We start from the raw sequence: 20,355 nt of genomic DNA on the forward strand, positions 1-20,355 counted from the left end.
TCACACAACCATGCACTGTGTGCAGCTTAGAGGGAACATTGCATCTGATGTAATCAGCTATTTAGTTGTCAACATAAGGGCTGATGGAGATGCCGGGGATTGAACCCTGGGCCTCATACATGCAAAGCATGCGCTTACCACTGATAAAGATTTTTTTAGATTATAATCCGTTACTGTGTTTTCTTTACTGAGTGAGCAATATTCTACTAGCTTCTATATAGAACAGAATAGAATATCAGTGACATCCCAGTGACATCTTTATGACCACATCAAAACGTCAAAGTTTTTATCTCTTCATATAAACATGGACATATTGGCCAGCTGCATCAGAAACCAAAAGTGTTCATAGAGAACAGCCATGCAGGAGTTGCAACTCACGCGTCATTTTACTGCTTTACTGTTCAACAAAACTCCCTGTCTGTATGGTTTGTCACATAAGAACTGTATCATTTCAACATACTTGCACCACAATCAGCAACACAGTAAGTCACCTCCTTCTTTGATTCCTGCTATCTCCTCTGTACCAGCTGCACTGTGGGCCTCGTTGGCGCAGTAGGCAGCGCGTCAGTCTCATAATCTGAAGGTCGTGAGTTCGAGCCTCACACGGGGCAAATGTTTAGGTACGTGTTCATTATGTAGACAGAACAATGAGAAACTGAGAACAGTGTGTTGGATGTTGTAGAGAAGACACCGGGGAAATCAGTGCAGTCGCAGTTTGGGACACAGAGTTGTCCCAGTCCCAGTATGTTTTGTCAGAACTGCTTGTCTGTGCATGGATCTGTACATGCTCAAATCTGTTCATCTAATGCCAACAGAAAATGCAGATATAATGTGTACTGGTGCATCTCAAACACACGTGGAAAGTGAAAATTTCACCACTGAACTAAGTTTCCCAGTTACACTGAAAATGTGCATATGATTTTTATATTGTGGATGAGCCAAAGTCATTTCAGACTGTAATAACCATTCAATTTAACAACAGCCCTTCAGTATGAAACCTGAATATGATCCTGTTACTTGTCAACTTGTACCCATCAACCATACCATACAGCTCATAACTCTCATAACAGCAAAAAACAAGACGAGCACTGATCCTACAATAAAGTTAGCGTACGCTGTACTGTGAGCATTCCGCAGAAAGAAAAACTATTGCGATGGCCGGGAATCGAACCCGGGTCAACTGCTTGGAAGGCAGCTATGCTCACCACTATACCACCATCGCAGTGGCAAAAACAAGGAATTCCACTGCAGAGTCAGCAGTTTGTGTCAGGAATTCCACAGGAGGAGAGAGGGAAAAGAGAAGGAGGAGGGGCAGCAAACATGTTGCAGCTGTGACAGATCACCATCACCACCAAACAAAAACTACAACTGTACTCTCATTGCTACTACTCTGGAGAGAGGTGCTTATATTTTTCAGTCCACCCCATCTTTTGGTACAATGGGGATCCATTCCTCTAGTACAGTTCCAGAGACTTGTACAGTTTCTACAATATCAATCTCTGTGCAAACAAAGCTGTTCTGGCAGCACATGGGGCTCAAACTCTTACTAAGACGCCTCAGACATTGATTTTACCTGTACTCTGTCATCCATCTGTGACTTTGGCTGTTATTTACAGTTTCTTCAGCAGATCTCCACCCTCTACGTGATGTGTAGTTGTCAACATAAAGGCTGATGGAGATGCCGGGGATTGAACCCGGGGCCTCATACATGCAAAGCATGCGCTCTACCACTGAGCTACATCATGCAAAACACAGGGAGACATCAGACACACACAGAACAGCACAACTGACTGAATTATTAGCGATGCCTAACCAGGTGATTTAACCCCATTCACACCTCGAGCCGTGTGACCCTAACGACTCACATGACGTCAAGGTGGGGCAACGACCGACCAACGAGTCACACCTGGGCTCATGTGAGCCAAACGACTCGCTTGACCGTGTCAAAATGGCCTGACGTGGTCACAACTACACTTAAGGATTGTGTGTCCTCCTGCACCCCTCAATATTAAAACACCTTCATCATATTAGTAGATGATTTTCACTTTTGATAAAGACAAAGCACAAAATCATGATGGTCTATAGTAACGCTAAGCTACATGATTACAAGATCTAGGTTACAAGGTGCACTGCAATTCACATTGCATTAAACACATGTTTGAACGTGTACAACTACACTGAATAAAAAGCCTGTTGCATTGGCCGGGAATCGAACCCGGGCCTCCCGCGTGGCAGGCGAGAATTCTACCACTGAACCACCAATGCTCACATGACCACACTTTGTAACCACTGCACTGACGGAGGCCTTCACAAGAGTATTTTCTTATTGTCAAAGTTTGGTGGGGGATCTTTATAAGATTATGTGATCTCCTTCGAGGACAATAATGTCCACTTTTTGGATAGAGAGGACAGATGGTTTGAGAGAGGTGTAGAAGAGGCCATCTATGTCCATCTGGAACATCCATCTTTAAACAGAGGTGGTGGCCTACAACGATCAGCCAACTGTAACAAGACCTTGAGATCCTTAACCAGGTGATTTAACCCCATTCACACCTCGAGCCATGTGAAGAAAGTCCTCCAAACAGCCTTCTGTTGCAATATTACTCATCCGCTCTGGTGTATGGCAGGATTTGAACTGCTGATAAAGACACTGAACTAACATACTGCAGCTGAATTGGCAGAGCCACAGTTCTGTGAATGGTTTATCACAACTGAGAATGTATAATAGACAGGTAAATGTATTTAATATTAGTTATGTTCAAAACACCATGTGGGATAAGGTCAATTTTAAACTGGTGTGTTTATAATGGATTAGCCACTTCTGTTTAGACTAAGTATAATAAGTAGAGGGAGGAGGAGTGGAGAAGAGGAGGAGCTTGAGAGAGGTGTAAAACAAACACAACAGAGGTGGTGGCCTACAACGATCAGCCAACTGTAACACGACTTCAGATCCTTAACCAGGTGATTTAACCCCATTCACACCTCGAGCCATGTGACCCTAACGACTCACAGGTGGAGCAACGACCGACCAACGAGTCACACCTGGGCTCATGTGAGCCAAACAACTTGCTTGACCATGTCAAAATGGTCTGACGTTGTCGGCAGGATTCGAACCTGCGCGGGGAGACCCCAATGGATTTCTAGTCCATCGCCTTAACCACTCGGCCACGACAACTACATAATTGTTAGCGATTGTGTGTCCTCCTGGTAGATGATTTTCACTTTTGATTCATGATGGGTAACGCTAAGCTACATGATTACAAGATCTAGGTTACAAGGTGCACTGCATGGTACTGTTAAGCAATTCACTGCACTGTGTGCAGCTCATTGCATCTGATGTAATCAGCTATTTAGTTGTCAACATAAGGCTGATGGAGATGCTTGAACCCTGGGCCTCATACATGCAAAGCATGCGCTCTACCACTGATAAAGATTTTTTTTAGATTATAATCCGTTACTGTGTTTTCTTTACTGAGTGAGCAATATTCTACTAGCTTCTATATAGAACAGAATAGAATATCAGTGACATCCCAGTGACATCTTTATGACCACATCAAAACGTCAAAGTTTTTATCTCTTCATATAAACATGGACATATTGGCCAGCTGCATCAGAAACCAAAAGTGTTCATAGAGAACAGCCATGCAGGAGTTGCAACTCACGCGTCATTTTACTGCTTTACTGTTCAACAAAACTCCCTGTCTGTATGGTTTGTCACATAAGAACTGTATCATTTCAACATACTTGCACCACAATCAGCAACACAGTAAGTCACCTTCTTTTGATTCCTGCTATCTCCTCTGTACCAGCTGCACTGTGGGCCTCGTTGGCGCAGTAGGCAGCGCGTCAGTCTCATAATCTGAAGGTCGTGAGTTCGAGCCTCACACGGGGCAAATGTTTAGGTACGTGTTCATTATGTAGACAGAACAATGAGAAACTGAGAACAGTGTGTTGGATGTTGTAGAGAAGACACCGGGAAATCAGTGCAGTCGCAGTTTGGGACACAGAGTTGTCCCAGTCCCAGTATGTTTTGTCAGAACTGCTTGTCTGTGCATGGATCTGTACATGCTCAAATCTGTTCATCTAATGCCAACAGAAAATGCAGATATAATGTGTACTGGTGCATCTCAAACACACGTGGAAAGTGAAAATTTCACCACTGAACTAAGTTTCCCAGTTACACTGAAAATGTGCATATGATTTTTATATTGTGGATGAGCCAAAGTCATTTCAGACTGTAATAACCATTCAATTTAACAACAGCCCTGTTCAGTATGAAACCTGAATATGATCCTGTTACTTGTCAACTTGTACCCATCAACCATACCATACAGCTCATAACTCTCATAACAGCAAAAAACAAGACGAGCACTGATCCTACAATAAAGTTAGCGTACGCTGTACTGTGAGCATTCCGCAGAAAGAAAAACTATTGCGATGGCCGGGAATCGAACCCGGTCAACTGCTTGGAAGGCAGCTATGCTCACCACTATACCACCATCGCAGTGGCAAAACAAGGAATTCCACTGCAGAGTCAGCAGTTTGTGTCAGGAATTCCACAGGAGAGGAGAGAGGGAAAAGAGAAGGAGGAGGGGCAGCAAACATGTTGCAGCTGTGACAGATCACCATCACCACCAAACAAAAACTACAACTGTACTCTCATTGCTACTACTCTGGAGAGAGGTGCTTATATTTTTCAGTCCACCCCATCTTTTGGTACAATGGGGATCCATTCCTCTAGTACAGTTCCAGAGACTTGTACAGTTTCTACAATATCAATCTCTGTGCAACAAAGCTGTTCTGGCAGCACATGGGGCTCAAACTCTTACTAAGACGCCTCAGACATTGATTTTACCTGTACTCTGTCATCCATCTGTGACTTTGGCTGTTATTTACAGTTTCTTCAGCAGATCTCCACCCTCTACGTGATGTGTAGTTGTCAACATAAAGGCTGATGGAGATGCCGGGGATTGAACCCGGGGCCTCATACATGCAAAGCATGCGCTCTACCACTGAGCTACATCCCCTCTGCAAACACACAGGAGACATCAGACACACACAGAACAGCACAACTGACTGAATTATTAGCGATGCCTAACCAGGTGATTTAACCCCATTCACACCTCGAGCCGTGTGACCCTAACGACTCACATGACGTCAAGGTGGGGCAACGACCGACCAACGAGTCACACCTGGGCTCATGTGAGCCAAACGACTCGCTTGACCGTGTCAAAATGGCCTGACGTGGTCACAACTACACTTAAGGATTGTGTGTCCTCCTGCACCCCTCAATATTAAAACACCTTCATCATATTAGTAGATGATTTTCACTTTTGATAAAGACAAAGCACAAAATCATGATGGTCTATAGTAACGCTAAGCTACATGATTACAAGATCTAGGTTACAAGGTGCACTGCAATTCACATTGCATTAAACATGTTTGAACGTGTACAACTACACTGAATAAAAAGCCTGTTGCATTGGCCGGGAATCGAACCCGGGCCTCCCGCGTGGCAGGCGAGAATTCTACCACTGAACCACCAATGCTCACATGACCACACTTTGTAACCACTGCACTGACGGAGGCCTTCACAAGAGTATTTTCTTATTGTCAAAGTTTGGTGGGGGATCTTTATAAGATTATGTGATCTCCTTCGAGGACAATAATGTCCACTTTTTGGATAGAGAGGACAGATGGTTTGAGAGAGGTGTAGAAGAGGCCATCTATGTCCATCTGGAACATCCATCTTTAAACAGAGGTGGTGGCCTACAACGATCAGCCAACTGTAACAAGACCTTGAGATCCTTAACCAGGTGATTTAACCCCATTCACACCTCGAGCCATGTGAAGAAAGTCCTCCAAACAGCCTTCTGTTGCAATATTACTCATCCGCTCTGGTGTATGGCAGGATTTGAACTGCTGATAAAGACACTGAACTAACATACTGCAGCTGAATTGGCAGAGCCACAGTTCTGTGAATGGTTTATCACAACTGAGAATGTATAATAGACAGGTAAATGTATTTAATATTAGTTATGTTCAAAACACCATGTGGGATAAGGTCAATTTTAAACTGGTGTGTTTATAATGGATTAGCCACTTCTGTTTAGACTAAGTATAATAAGTAGAGGGAGGAGGAGTGGAGAAGAGGAGGAGCTTGAGAGAGGTGTAAAACAAACACAACAGAGGTGGTGGCCTACAACGATCAGCCAACTGTAACACGACTTCAGATCCTTAACCAGGTGATTTAACCCCATTCACACCTCGAGCCATGTGACCCTAACGACTCACAGGTGGAGCAACGACCGACCAACGAGTCACACCTGGGCTCATGTGAGCCAAACAACTTGCTTGACCATGTCAAAATGGTCTGACGTTGTCGGCAGGATTCGAACCTGCGCGGGGAGACCCCAATGGATTTCTAGTCCATCGCCTTAACCACTCGGCCACGACAACTACATAATTGTTAGCGATTGTGTGTCCTCCTGCACCCCTCAATATTAAAACATCTTCATCATATTAGTAGATGATTTCACTTTTGATAAAGACAAAGCAGATGCGCTAAGCTACATGATTGATCTAGGTTACAAGGTGCACTGCATGGTACTGTTAAGCAATTCATGCACTGTGTGCAGCTTAGAGGAACATTGCATGTAATCAGCTATCAACATAAGGCTGATGGAGATGCTTGAACCCTGGGCCTCATACATGCAAAGCATGCGCTCTACCACTGATAAAGATTTTTTTTAGATTATAATCCGTTACTGTGTTTTCTTTACTGAGTGAGCAATATTCTACTAGCTTCTATATAGAACAGAATAGAATATCAGTGACATCCCAGTGACATCTTTATGACCACATCAAAACGTCAAAGTTTTTATCTCTTCATATAAACATGGACATATTGGCCAGCTGCATCAGAAACCAAAAGTGTTCATAGAGAACAGCCATGCAGGAGTTGCAACTCACGCGTCATTTTACTGCTTTACTGTTCAACAAAACTCCCTGTCTGTATGGTTTGTCACATAAGAACTGTATCATTTCAACATACTTGCACCACAATCAGCAACACAGTAAGTCACCTCCTTCTTTTGATTCCTGCTATCTCCTCTGTACCAGCTGCACTGTGGGCCTCGTTGGCGCAGTAGGCAGCGCGTCAGTCTCATAATCTGAAGGTCGTGAGTTCGAGCCTCACACGGGGCAAATGTTTAGGTACGTGTTCATTATGTAGACAGAACAATGAGAAACTGAGAACAGTGTGTTGGATGTTGTAGAGAAGACACCGGGGAAATCAGTGCAGTCGCAGTTTGGGACACAGAGTTGTCCCAGTCCCAGTATGTTTTGTCAGAACTGCTTGTCTGTGCATGGATCTGTACATGCTCAAATCTGTTCATCTAATGCCAACAGAAAATGCAGATATAATGTGTACTGGTGCATCTCAAACACACGTGGAAAGTGAAAATTTCACCACTGAACTAAGTTTCCCAGTTACACTGAAAATGTGCATATGATTTTTATATGGATGAGCCAAAGTCATTTCAGACTGTAATAACCATTCAATTTAACAACAGCCCTGTTCAGTATGAAACCTGAATATGATCCTGTTACTTTGTCAACTTGTACCCATCAACCATACCATACAGCTCATAACTCTCATAACAGCAAAAAACAAGACGAGCACTGATCCTACAATAAAGTTAGCGTACGCTGTACTGTGAGCATTCCGCAGAAAGAAAAACTATTGCGATGGCCGGGAATCGAACCCGGGTCAACTGCTTGGAAGGCAGCTATGCTCACCACTATACCACCATCGCAGTGGCAAAACAAGGAATTCCACTGCAGAGTCAGCAGTTTGTGTCAGGAATTCCACAGGAGAGGAGAGAGGGAAAAGAGAAGGAGGAGGGGCAGCAAACATGTTGCAGCTGTGACAGATCACCATCACCACCAAACAAAAACTACAACTGTACTCTCATTGCTACTACTCTGGAGAGAGGTGCTATATTTTTCAGTCCACCCCATCTTTTGGTACAATGGGGATCCATTCCTCTAGTACAGTTCCAGAGACTTGTACAGTTTCTACAATATCAATCTCTGTGCAACAAAGCTGTTCTGGCAGCACATGGGGCTCAAACTCTTACTAAGACGCCTCAGACATTGATTTTACCTGTACTCTGTCATCCATCTGTGACTTTGGCTGTTATTTACAGTTTTTCAGCAGATCTCCACCCTCTACGTGATGTGTAGTTGTCAACATAAAGGCTGATGGAGATGCCGGGGATTGAACCCGGGCCTCATACATGCAAAGCATGCGCTCTACTGAGCTACATCCCCTCTGCAAACACACAGGAGACATCAGACACACACAGAACAGCACAACTGACTGAATTATTAGCGATGCCTAACCAGGTGATTTAACCCCATTCACACCTCGAGCCGTGTGACCCTAACGACTCACATGACGTCAAGGTGGGGCAACGACCGACCAACGAGTCACACCTGGGCTCATGTGAGCCAAACGACTCGCTTGACCGTGTCAAAATGGCCTGACGTGGTCACAACTACACTTAAGGATTGTGTGTCCTCCTGCACCCCTCAATATTAAAACACCTTCATCATATTAGTAGATGATTTTCACTTTTGATAAAGACAAAGCACAAAATCATGATGGTCTATAGTAACGCTAAGCTACATGATTACAAGATCTAGGTTACAAGGTGCACTGCAATTCACATTGCATTAAACACATGTTTGAACGTGTACAACTACACTGAATAAAAAGCCTGTTGCATTGGCCGGGAATCGAACCCGGGCCTCCCGCGTGGCAGGCGAGAATTCTACCACTGAACCACCAATGCTCACATGACCACACTTTGTAACCACTGCACTGACGGAGGCCTTCACAAGAGTATTTTCTTATTGTCAAAGTTTGGTGGGGATCTTTATAAGATTATGTGATCTCCTTCGAGGACAATAATGTCCACTTTTTGGATAGAGAGGACAGATGGTTTGAGAGAGGTGTAGAAGAGGCCATCTATGTCCATCTGGAACATCCATCTTTAAACAGAGGTGGTGGCCTACAACGATCAGCCAACTGTAACAAGACCTTGAGATCCTTAACCAGGTGATTTAACCCCATTCACACCTCGAGCCATGTGAAGAAAGTCTCCAAACAGCCTTCTGTTGCAATATTACTCATCCGCTCTGGTGTATGGCAGGATTTGAACTGCTGATAAAGACACTGAACTAACATACTGCAGCTGAATTGGCAGAGCCACAGTTCTGTGAATGGTTTATCACAACTGAGAATGTATAATAGACAGGTAAATGTATTTAATATTAGTTATGTTCAAAACACCATGTGGGATAAGGTCAATTTTAAACTGGTGTGTTTATAATGGATTAGCCACTTCTGTTTAGACTAAGTATAATAAGTAGAGGGAGGAGGAGTGGAGAAGAGGAGGAGCTTGAGAGAGGTGTAAAACAAACACAACAGAGGTGGTGGCCTACAACGATCAGCCAACTGTAACACGACTTCAGATCCTTAACCAGGTGATTTAACCCCATTCACACTCGAGCCATGTGACCCTAACGACTCACAGGTGGAGCAACGACCGACCAACGAGTCACACCTGGGCTCATGTGAGCCAAAACTTGCTTGACCATGTCAAAATGGTCTGACGTTGTCGGCAGGATTCGAACCTGCGCGGGAGACCCCAATGGATTTCTAGTCCATCGCCTTAACCACTCGGCCACGACAACTACATAATTGTTAGCGATTGTGTGTCCTCCTGCACCCCTCAATATTAAAACAATTTTCACTTTTGATAAAGACAAAGCACAAAATCATGATGGTATATAGTAACGCTAAGCTACATGATTACAAGATCTCAAGGTGCACTGCATGGTACTGTTAAGCAATTGTGTGCAGCTTTTGCATCTGATGTAATCAGCTATTTAGTTGTCAACATATGATGGAGATGCCGGGATTGAACCCTGGGCCTCATACATGCAAAGCATGCGCTCTACCACTGATAAAGATTTTTTTAGATTATAATCCGTTACTGTGTTTTCTTTACTGAGTGAGCAATATTCTACTAGCTTCTATATAGAACAGAATAGAATATCAGTGACATCCCAGTGACATCTTTATGACCACATCAAAACGTCAAAGTTTTTATCTCTTCATATAAACATGGACATATTGGCCAGCTGCATCAGAAACCAAAAGTGTTCATAGAGAACAGCCATGCAGGAGTTGCAACTCACGCGTCATTTTACTGCTTTACTGTTCAACAAAACTCCCTGTCTGTATGGTTTGTCACATAAGAACTGTATCATTTCAACATACTTGCACCACAATCAGCAACACAGTAAGTCACCTCCTTCTTTTGATTCCTGCTATCTCCTCTGTACCAGCTGCACTGTGGGCCTCGTTGGCGCAGTAGGCAGCGCGTCAGTCTCATAATCTGAAGGTCGTGAGTTCGAGCCTCACACGGGGCAAATGTTTAGGTACGTGTTCATTATGTAGACAGAACAATGAGAAACTGAGAACAGTGTGTTGGATGTTGTAGAGAAGACACCGGGAAAATCAGTGCAGTCGCAGTTTGGGACACAGAGTTGTCCCAGTCCCAGTATGTTTTGTCAGAACTGCTTGTCTGTGCATGGATCTGTACATGCTCAAATCTGTTCATCTAATGCCAACAGAAAATGCAGATATAATGTGTACTGGTGCATCTCAAACACACGTGGAAAGTGAAAATTTCACCACTGAACTAAGTTTCCCAGTTACACTGAAAATGTGCATATGATTTTTATATTGTGGATGAGCCAAAGTCATTTCAGACTGTAATAACCATTCAATTTAACAACAGCCCTGTTCAGTATGAAACCTGAATATGATCCTGTTACTTGTCAACTTGTACCCATCAACCATACCATACAGCTCATAACTCTCATAACAGCAAAAAACAAGACGAGCACTGATCCTACAATAAAGTTAGCGTACGCTGTACTGTGAGCATTCCGCAGAAAGAAAACTATTGCGATGGCCGGGAATCGAACCCGGGTCAACTGCTTGGAAGGCAGCTATGCTCACCACTATACCACCATCGCAGTGGCAAAACAAGGAATTCCACTGCAGAGTCAGCAGTTTGTGTCAGGAATTCCACAGGAGGAGAGAGAGGGAGAAAGAGCAGCAAACATGTTGCAGCTGTGACAGATCACCATCACCACCAAACAAAAACTACAACTGTACTCTCATTGCTACTACTCTGGAGAGAGGTGCTTATATTTTTCAGTCCACCCCATCTTTTGGTACAATGGGGATCCATTCCTCTAGTACAGTTCCAGAGACTTGTACAGTTTCTACAATATCAATCTCTGTGCAACAAAGCTGTTCTGGCAGCACATGGGGCTCAAACTCTTACTAAGACGCCTCAGACATTGATTTTACCTGTACTCTGTCATCCATCTGTGACTTTGGCTGTTATTTACAGTTTCTTCAGCAGATCTCCACCCTCTACGTGATGTGTAGTTGTCACATAAAGGCTGATGGAGATGCCGGGGATTGAACCCGGGGCCTCATACATGCAAAGCATGCGCTCTACCACTGAGCTACATCCCCTCTGCAAACACACAGGAGACATCAGACACACACAGAACAGCACAACTGACTGAATTATTAGCGATGCCTAACCAGGTGATTTAACCCCATTCACACCTCGAGCCGTGTGACCTAACGACTCACATGACGTCAAGGTGGGGCAAACGACCGACCAACGAGTCACACCTGGGCTCATGTGAGCCAAACGACTCGCTTGACCGTGTCAAAATGGCCTGACGTGGTCACAACTACACTTAAGGATTGTGTGTCCTCCTGCACCCCTCAATATTAAAACACCTTCATCATATTAGTAGATGATTTTCACTTTTGATAAAGACAAAGCACAAAATCATGATGGTCTATAGTAACGCTAAGCTACATGATTACAAGATCTAGGTTACAAGGTGCACTGCAATTCACATTGCATTAAACACATGTTTGAACGTGTACAACTACACTGAATAAAAAGCCTGTTGCATTGGCCGGGAATCGAACCCGGGCCTCCCGCGTGGCAGGCGAGAATTCTACCACTGAACCACCAATGCTCACATGACCACACTTTGTAACCACTGCACTGACGGAGGCCTTCACAAGAGTATTTTCTTATTGTCAAAGTTTGGTGGGGGATCTTTATAAGATTATGTGATCTCCTTCGAGGACAATAATGTCCACTTTTTGGATAGAGAGGACAGATGGTTTGAGAGAGGTGTAGAAGAGGCCATCTATGTCCATCTGGAACATCCATCTTTAAACAGAGGTGGTGGCCTACAACGATCAGCCAACTGTAACAAGACCTTGAGATCCTTAACCAGGTGATTTAACCCCATTCACACCTCGAGCCATGTGAAGAAAGTCCTCCAAACAGCCTTCTGTTGCAATATTACTCATCCGCTCTGGTGTATGGCAGGATTTGAACTGCTGATAAAGACACTGAACTAACATACTGCAGCTGAATTGGCAGAGCCACAGTTCTGTGAATGGTTTATCACAACTGAGAATGTATAATAGACAGGTAAATGTATTTAATATTAGTTATGTTCAAAACACCATGTGGGATAAGGTCAATTTTAAACTGGTGTGTTTATAATGGATTAGCCACTTCTGTTTAGACTAAGTATAATAAGTAGAGGGAGGAGGAGTGGAGAAGAGGAGGAGCTTGAGAGAGGTGTAAAACAAACACAACAGAGGTGGTGGCCTACAACGATCAGCCAACTGTAACACGACTTCAGATCCTTAACCAGGTGATTTAACCCCATTCACACCTCGAGCCATGTGACCCTAACGACTCACAGGTGGAGCAACGACCGACCAACGAGTCACACCTGGGCTCATGTGAGCCAAACAACTTGCTTGACCATGTCAAAATGGTCTGACGTTGTCGGCAGGATTCGAACCTGCGCGGGGAGACCCAATGGATTTCTAGTCCATCGCGCTTAACCACTCGGCCACGACAACTACATAATTGTTAGCGATTGTGTGTCCTCCTGCACCCCTCAATATTAAAACATCTTCATCATATTAGTAGATGATTTTCACTTTTGATAAAGACAAAGCACAAAATCATGATGGTATATAGTAACGCTAAGCTACATGATTACAAGATCTAGGTTACAAGGTGCACTGCCTGTTAAGCAATTCACACACCATGCACTGTGTGCAGCTTAGAGGGAACATTGCATCTGATGTAATCAGCTATTTAGTTGTCAACATAAGGCTGATGGAGATGCCGGGGATTGAACCCTGGCCTCATACATGCAAAGCATGCGCTCTACCACTGATAAAGATTTTTTTTAGATTATAATCCGTTACTGTGTTTTCTTTACTGAGTGAGCAATATTCTACTAGCTTCTATATAGAACAGAATAGAATATCAGTGACATCCCAGTGACATCTTTATGACCACATCAAAACGTCAAAGTTTTTATCTCTTCATATAAACATGGACATATTGGCCAGCTGCATCAGAAACCAAAAGTGTTCATAGAGAACAGCCATGCAGGAGTTGCAACTCACGCGTCATTTTACTGCTTTACTGTTCAACAAAACTCCCTGTCTGTATGGTTTGTCACATAAGAACTGTATCATTTCAACATACTTGCACCACAATCAGCAACACAGTAAGTCACCTCCTTCTTTTGATTCCTGCTATCTCCTCTGTACCAGCTGCACTGTGGGCCTCGTTGGCGCAGTAGGCAGCGCGTCAGTCTCATAATCTGAAGGTCGTGAGTTCGAGCCTCACACGGGGCAAATGTTTAGGTACGTGTTCATTATGTAGACAGAACAATGAGAAACTGAGAACAGTGTGTTGGATGTTGTAGAGAAGACACCGGGGAAATCAGTGCAGTCGCAGTTTGGGACACAGAGTTGTCCCAGTCCCAGTATGTTTTGTCAGAACTGCTTGTCTGTGCATGGATCTGTACATGCTCAAATCTGTTCATCTAATGCCAACAGAAAATGCAGATATAATGTGTACTGGTGCATCTCAAACACACGTGGAAAGTGAAAATTTCACCACTGAACTAAGTTTCCCAGTTACACTGAAAATGTGCATATGATTTTTATATTGTGGATGAGCCAAAGTCATTTCAGACTGTAATAACCATTCAATTTAACAACAGCCCTGTTCAGTATGAAACCTGAATATGATCCTGTTACTTGTCAACTTGTACCCATCAACCATACCATACAGCTCATAACTCTCATAACAGCAAAAAACAAGACGAGCACTGATCCTACAATAAAGTTAGCGTACGCTGTACTGTGAGCATTCCGCAGAAAGAAAAACTATTGCGATGGCCGGGAATCGAACCGGGGTCAACTGCTTGGAAGGCAGCTATGCTCACACTATACCACCATCGCAGTGGCAAAACAAGGAATTCCACTGCAGAGTCAGCAGTTTGTGTCAGGAATTCCACAGGAGAGGAGAGAGGGAAAAGAGAAGGAGGAGGGGCAGCAAACATGTTGCAGCTGTGACAGATCACCATCACCACCAAAACAAAAACTACAACTGTACTCTCATTGCTACTACTCTGGAGAGAGGTGCTTATATTTTTCAGTCCACCCCATCTTTTGGTACAATGGGGATCCATTCCTCTAGTACAGTTCCAGAGACTTGTACAGTTTCTACAATATCAATCTCTGCAACAAAGCTGTTCTGGCAGCACATGGGGCTCAAACTCTTACTAAGACGCCTCAGACATTGATTTTACCTGTACTCTGTCATCCATCTGTGACTTTGGCTGTTATTTACAGTTTCTTCAGCAGATCTCCACCCTCTACGTGATGTGTAGTTGTCAACATAAAGGCTGATGGAGATGCCGGGGATTGAACCCGGGGCCTCATACATGCAAAGCATGCGCTCTACCACTGAGCTACATCCCCTCTGCAAACACACAGGAGACATCAGACACACACAGAACAGCACAACTGACTGAATTATTAGCGATGCCTAACCAGGTGATTTAACCCCATTCACACCTCGAGCCGTGTGACCCTAACGACTCACATGACGTCAAGGTGGGGCAACGACCGACCAACGAGTCACACCTGGGCTCATGTGAGCCAAACGACTCGCTTGACCGTGTCAAAATGGCCTGACGTGGTCACAACTACACTTAAGGATTGTGTGTCCTCCTGCACCCCTCAATATTAAAACACCTTCATCATATTAGTAGATGATTTTCACTTTTGATAAAGACAAAGCACAAAATCATGATGGTCTATAGTAACGCTAAGCTACATGATTACAAGATCTAGGTTACAAGGTGCACTGCAATTCACATTGCATTAAACACATGTTTGAACGTGTACAACTACACTGAATAAAAAGCCTGTTGCATTGGCCGGGAATCGAACCCGGGCCTCCCGCGTGGCAGGCGAGAATTCTACCACTGAACCACCACAATGCTCACATGACCACACTTTGTAACCACTGCACTGACGGAGGCCTTCACAAGAGTATTTTCTTATTGTCAAAGTTTGGTGGGGGATCTTTATAAGATTATGTGATCTCCTTCGAGGACAATAATGTCCACTTTTTGGATAGAGAGGACAGATGGTTTGAGAGAGGTGTAGAAGAGGCCATCTATGTCCATCTGGAACATCCATCTTTAAACAGAGGTGGTGGCCTACAACGATCAGCCAACTGTAACAAGACCTTGAGATCCTTAACCAGGTGATTTAACCCCATTCACACCTCGAGCCATGTGAAGAAAGTCCTCCAAACAGCCTTCTGTTGCAATATTACTCATCCGCTCTGGTGTATGGCAGGATTTGAACTGCTGATAAAGACACTGAACTAACATACTGCAGCTGAATTGGCAGAGCCACAGTTCTGTGAATGGTTTATCACAACTGAGAATGTATAATAGACAGGTAAATGTATTTAATATTAGTTATGTTCAAAACACCATGTGGGATAAGGTCAATTTTAAACTGGTGTGTTTATAATGGATTAGCCACTTCTGTTTAGACTAAGTATAATAAGTAGAGGGAGGAGGAGTGGAGAAGAGGAGGAGCTTGAGAGAGGTGTAAAACAAACACAACAGAGGTGGTGGCCTACACGATCAGCCAACTGTAACACGACTTCAGATCCTTAACCAGGTGATTTAACCCATTCACACTCGAGCCATGTGACCCTAACGACTCACAGGTGGAGCAACGACCGACCAACGAGTCACACCTGGCTCATGTGAGCCAAACAACTTGCTTGACCATGTCAAAATGGTCTGACGTTGTCGGCAGGATTCGAACCTGCGCGCGGGGAGACCCCAATGGATTTCTAGTCCATCGCCTTAACCACTCGGCCACGACAACTACATAATTGTTAGCGATTGTGTGTCCTCCTGCACCCCTCAATATTAAAATCTTCATCATATTAGTAGATGATTTTCACTTTTGATAAAGACAAAGCACAAAATCATGATGGTATATAGTAACGCTAAGCTACATGCTAGGTTACAAGGTGCACTGCATGGTACTGTTAAGCAATTCACACAACCATGCACTGTGTGCAGCTTAGAGGGAACATTGCATCTGATGTAATCAGCTATTTAGTTGTCAACATAAGGCTGATGGAGATGCCGGGATTGAACCCTGGGCCTCATACATGCAAAGCATGCGCTCTACCACTGATAAAGATTTTTTTTAGATTATAATCCGTTACTGTGTTTTCTTTACTGAGTGAGCAATATTCTACTAGCTTCTATATAGAACAGAATAGAATATCAGTGACATCCCAGTGACATCTTTATGACCACATCAAAACGTCAAAGTTTTTATCTCTTCATATAAACATGGACATATTGGCCAGCTGCATCAGAAACCAAAAGTGTTCATAGAGAACAGCCATGCAGGAGTTGCAACTCACGCGTCATTTTACTGCTTTACTGTTCAACAAAACTCCCTGTCTGTATGGTTTGTCACATAAGAACTGTATCATTTCAACATACTTGCACCACAATCAGCAACACAGTAAGTCACCTCCTTCTTTTGATTCCTGCTATCTCCTCTGTACCAGCTGCACTGTGGGCCTCGTTGGCGCAGTAGGCAGCGCGTCAGTCTCATAATCTGAAGGTCGTGAGTTCGAGCCTCACACGGGGCAAATGTTTAGGTACGTGTTCATTATGTAGACAGAACAATGAGAAACTGAGAACAGTGTGTTGGATGTTGTAGAGAAGACACCGGGGAAATCAGTGCAGTCGCAGTTTGGGACACAGAGTTGTCCCAGTCCCAGTATGTTTTGTCAGAACTGCTTGTCTGTGCATGGATCTGTACATGCTCAAATCTGTTCATCTAATGCCAACAGAAAATGCAGATATAATGTGTACTGGTGCATCTCAAACACACGTGGAAAGTGAAAATTTCACCACTGAACTAAGTTTCCCAGTTACACTGAAAATGTGCATATGATTTTTATATTGTGGATGAGCCAAAGTCATTTCAGACTGTAATAACCATTCAATTTAACAACAGCCCTGTTCAGTATGAAACCTGAATATGATCCTGTTACTTGTCAACTTGTACCCATCAACCATACCATACAGCTCATAACTCTCATAACAGCAAAAAAAACAAGACGAGCACTGATCCTACAATAAAGTTAGCGTACGCTGTACTGTGAGCATTCCGCAGAAAGAAAAACTATTGCGATGGCCGGGAATCGAACCCGGGTCAACTGCTTGGAAGGCAGCTATGCTCACTATACCACCATCGCAGTGGCAAAACAAGGAATTCCACTGCAGAGTCAGCAGTTTGTGTCAGGAATTCCACAGGAGAGGAGAGAGGGAAAAGAGAAGGAGGAGGGGCAGCAAACATGTTGCAGCTGTGACAGATCACCATCACCACCAAACAAAAACTACAACTGTACTCTCATTGCTACTACTCTGGAGAGAGGTGCTTATATTTTCAGTCCACCCCATCTTTGGTACAAATGGGGATCCATTCCTCTAGTACAGTTCCAGAGACTTGTACAGTTTCTACAATATCAATCTCTGTGCAACAAAGCTGTTCTGGCAGCACATGGGGCTCAAACTCTTACTAAGACGCCTCAGACATTGATTTTACCTGTACTCTGTCATCCATCTGTGACTTTGGCTGTTATTTACAGTTTCTTCAGCAGATCTCCACCCTCTACGTGATGTGTAGTTGTCAACATAAAGGCTGATGGAGATGCCGGGGATTGAACCCGGGGCCTCATACATGCAAAGCATGCGCTCTACCACTGAGCTACATCCCCTCTGCAAACACACAGGAGACATCAGACACACACAGAACAGCACAACTGACTGAATTATTAGCGATGCCTAACCAGGTGATTTAACCCCATTCACACCTCGAGCCGTGTGACCCTAACGACTCACATGACGTCAAGGTGGGGCAACGACCGACCACCAAGAGTCACACCTGGCTCATGTGAGCCAAACGACTCGCTTGACCGTGTCAAAATGGCCTGACGTGGTCACAACTACACTTAAGGATTGTGTGTCCTCCTGCACCCCTCAATATTAAAACACCTTCATCATATTAGTAGATGATTTTCACTTTTGATAAAGACAAAGCACAAAATCATGATGGTCTATAGTAACGCTAAGCTACATGATTACAAGATCTAGGTTACAAGGTGCACTGCAATTCACATTGCATTAAACACATGTTTGAACGTGTACAACTACACTGAATAAAAAGCCTGTTGCATTGGCCGGGAATCGAACCCGGGCCTCCCGCGTGGCAGGCGAGAATTCTACCACTGAACCACCAATGCTCACATGACCACACTTTGTAACCACTGCACTGACGGAGGCCCTTCACAAGAGTATTTTCTTATTGTCAAAGTTTGGTGGGGGATCTTTATAAGATTATGTGATCTCCTTCGAGGACAATAATGTCCACTTTTTGGATAGAGAGGACAGATGGTTTGAGAGAGGTGTAGAAGAGGCCATCTATGTCCATCTGGAACATCCATCTTTAAACAGAGGTGGTGGCCTACAACGATCAGCCAACTGTAACAAGACCTTGATCCTTAACCAGGTGATTTAACCCCATTCACACCTCGAGCCATGTGAAGAAAGTCCTCCAAAACAGCCTTCTGTTGCAATATTACTCATCCGCTGGTGTATGGCAGGATTTGAACTGCTGATAAAGACACTGAACTAACATACTGCAGCTGAATTGGCAGAGCCACAGTTCTGTGAATGGTTTATCACAACTGAGAATGTATAATAGACAGGTAAATGTATTTAATATTAGTTATGTTCAAAACACCATGTGGGATAAGGTCAATTTTAAACTGGTGTGTTTATATGGATTAGCCACTTCTGTTTAGACTAAGTATAATAAGTAGAGGGAGGAGGAGTGGGAGAAGAGGGAGCTTGAGAGAGGTGTAAAACAAACACAACAGAGGTGGTGGCCTACAACGATCAGCCAACTGTAACACGACTTCAGATCCTTAACCAGGTGATTTAACCCCATTCACACCTCGAGCCATGTGACCCTAACGACTCACAGGTGGAGCAACGACCGACCAACGAGTCACACCTGGGCTCATGTGAGCAAACAACTTGCTTGACCATGTCAAAATGGTCTGACGTTGTCGGCAGGATTCGAACCTGCGCGGGAGACCCCAATGGATTTCTAGTCCATCGCCTTAACCACTCGGCCACGACAACTACATAATTGTTAGCGATTGTGTCCTCCTGCACCCTCAATATTAAAACATCTTCATCATATTAGTAGATGATTTTCACTTTGATAAAGACAAAGCACAAAATCATGATGGTATATAGTAACGCTAAGCTACATGATTACAAGATCTAGGTTACAAGGTGCACTGCATGGTACTGTTAAGCAATTCACACAACCATGCACTGTGTGCAGCTTAGAGGGAACATTGCATCTGATGTAATCAGCTATTTAGTTGTCAACATAAGGGCTGATGGAGATGCCAGGGATTGAACCCTGGGCCTCATACATGCAAAGCATGCGCTCTACCTGATAAAGATTTTTTTTAGATTATAATCCGTTACTGTGTTTTCTTTACTGAGTGAGCAATATTCTACTAGCTTCTATATAGAACAGAATAGAATATCAGTGACATCCCAGTGACATCTTTATGACCACATCAAAACGTCAAAGTTTTTTATCTCTTCATATAAACATGGACATATTGGCCAGCTGCATCAGAAACCAAAAGTGTTCATAGAGAACAGCCATGCAGGAGTTGCAACTCACGCGTCATTTTACTGCTTTACTGT

The 20,355-nt window shown here is 43.8% G+C and overlaps 21 non-coding genes across 21 annotated transcripts; 6 read left to right on the forward strand and 15 right to left on the reverse strand.

Annotated features, from left to right (window-relative positions):
• The first annotated feature begins 538 nt into the window (after positions 1 to 538).
• On the forward strand, positions 539 to 611 carry trnam-cau (transfer RNA methionine (anticodon CAU)). Its single transcript has one exon. It is a non-coding gene; the product is annotated as a tRNA-Met (tRNA).
• A 539-nt stretch (positions 612 to 1,150) lies between these two features.
• Positions 1,151 to 1,222, reverse strand: trnag-ucc (transfer RNA glycine (anticodon UCC)). Its single transcript has one exon. It is a non-coding gene; the product is annotated as a tRNA-Gly (tRNA).
• Positions 1,223 to 2,194: 972 nt separating this feature from the next.
• Positions 2,195 to 2,265, reverse strand: trnag-gcc (transfer RNA glycine (anticodon GCC)). Its single transcript has one exon. It is a non-coding gene; the product is annotated as a tRNA-Gly (tRNA).
• An 828-nt stretch (positions 2,266 to 3,093) lies between these two features.
• Positions 3,094 to 3,175, reverse strand: trnas-aga (transfer RNA serine (anticodon AGA)). The gene has a single exon. It is a non-coding gene; the product is annotated as a tRNA-Ser (tRNA).
• A 645-nt stretch (positions 3,176 to 3,820) lies between these two features.
• On the forward strand, positions 3,821 to 3,893 carry trnam-cau (transfer RNA methionine (anticodon CAU)). Its single transcript has one exon. It is a non-coding gene; the product is annotated as a tRNA-Met (tRNA).
• A 1,062-nt stretch (positions 3,894 to 4,955) lies between these two features.
• trnaa-ugc (transfer RNA alanine (anticodon UGC)) lies at positions 4,956 to 5,027 on the reverse strand. Its single transcript has one exon. It is a non-coding gene; the product is annotated as a tRNA-Ala (tRNA).
• A 451-nt stretch (positions 5,028 to 5,478) lies between these two features.
• On the reverse strand, positions 5,479 to 5,549 carry trnag-gcc (transfer RNA glycine (anticodon GCC)). The gene has a single exon. It is a non-coding gene; the product is annotated as a tRNA-Gly (tRNA).
• An 828-nt stretch (positions 5,550 to 6,377) lies between these two features.
• trnas-aga (transfer RNA serine (anticodon AGA)) lies at positions 6,378 to 6,459 on the reverse strand. Its single transcript has one exon. It is a non-coding gene; the product is annotated as a tRNA-Ser (tRNA).
• Positions 6,460 to 7,133: 674 nt separating this feature from the next.
• On the forward strand, positions 7,134 to 7,206 carry trnam-cau (transfer RNA methionine (anticodon CAU)). Its single transcript has one exon. It is a non-coding gene; the product is annotated as a tRNA-Met (tRNA).
• Positions 7,207 to 7,745: 539 nt separating this feature from the next.
• trnag-ucc (transfer RNA glycine (anticodon UCC)) lies at positions 7,746 to 7,817 on the reverse strand. The gene has a single exon. It is a non-coding gene; the product is annotated as a tRNA-Gly (tRNA).
• A 970-nt stretch (positions 7,818 to 8,787) lies between these two features.
• trnag-gcc (transfer RNA glycine (anticodon GCC)) lies at positions 8,788 to 8,858 on the reverse strand. Its single transcript has one exon. It is a non-coding gene; the product is annotated as a tRNA-Gly (tRNA).
• Positions 8,859 to 9,681: 823 nt separating this feature from the next.
• trnas-aga (transfer RNA serine (anticodon AGA)) lies at positions 9,682 to 9,762 on the reverse strand. The gene has a single exon. It is a non-coding gene; the product is annotated as a tRNA-Ser (tRNA).
• Positions 9,763 to 10,430: 668 nt separating this feature from the next.
• trnam-cau (transfer RNA methionine (anticodon CAU)) lies at positions 10,431 to 10,503 on the forward strand. The gene has a single exon. It is a non-coding gene; the product is annotated as a tRNA-Met (tRNA).
• A 540-nt stretch (positions 10,504 to 11,043) lies between these two features.
• trnag-ucc (transfer RNA glycine (anticodon UCC)) lies at positions 11,044 to 11,115 on the reverse strand. The gene has a single exon. It is a non-coding gene; the product is annotated as a tRNA-Gly (tRNA).
• A 439-nt stretch (positions 11,116 to 11,554) lies between these two features.
• Positions 11,555 to 11,626, reverse strand: trnaa-ugc (transfer RNA alanine (anticodon UGC)). Its single transcript has one exon. It is a non-coding gene; the product is annotated as a tRNA-Ala (tRNA).
• Positions 11,627 to 12,079: 453 nt separating this feature from the next.
• trnag-gcc (transfer RNA glycine (anticodon GCC)) lies at positions 12,080 to 12,150 on the reverse strand. The gene has a single exon. It is a non-coding gene; the product is annotated as a tRNA-Gly (tRNA).
• A 1,629-nt stretch (positions 12,151 to 13,779) lies between these two features.
• Positions 13,780 to 13,852, forward strand: trnam-cau (transfer RNA methionine (anticodon CAU)). Its single transcript has one exon. It is a non-coding gene; the product is annotated as a tRNA-Met (tRNA).
• A 1,062-nt stretch (positions 13,853 to 14,914) lies between these two features.
• trnaa-ugc (transfer RNA alanine (anticodon UGC)) lies at positions 14,915 to 14,986 on the reverse strand. The gene has a single exon. It is a non-coding gene; the product is annotated as a tRNA-Ala (tRNA).
• Positions 14,987 to 17,134: 2,148 nt separating this feature from the next.
• On the forward strand, positions 17,135 to 17,207 carry trnam-cau (transfer RNA methionine (anticodon CAU)). Its single transcript has one exon. It is a non-coding gene; the product is annotated as a tRNA-Met (tRNA).
• Positions 17,208 to 18,269: 1,062 nt separating this feature from the next.
• trnaa-ugc (transfer RNA alanine (anticodon UGC)) lies at positions 18,270 to 18,341 on the reverse strand. Its single transcript has one exon. It is a non-coding gene; the product is annotated as a tRNA-Ala (tRNA).
• A 454-nt stretch (positions 18,342 to 18,795) lies between these two features.
• Positions 18,796 to 18,866, reverse strand: trnag-gcc (transfer RNA glycine (anticodon GCC)). The gene has a single exon. It is a non-coding gene; the product is annotated as a tRNA-Gly (tRNA).
• Positions 18,867 to 20,355: the final 1,489 nt, after the last annotated feature.

This window comes from Lates calcarifer, unplaced genomic scaffold (assembly GCF_001640805.2).
Source record: "Lates calcarifer isolate ASB-BC8 unplaced genomic scaffold, TLL_Latcal_v3 _unitig_1270_quiver_3371, whole genome shotgun sequence".
NCBI lineage: Eukaryota > Metazoa > Chordata > Actinopteri > Centropomidae > Lates > Lates calcarifer.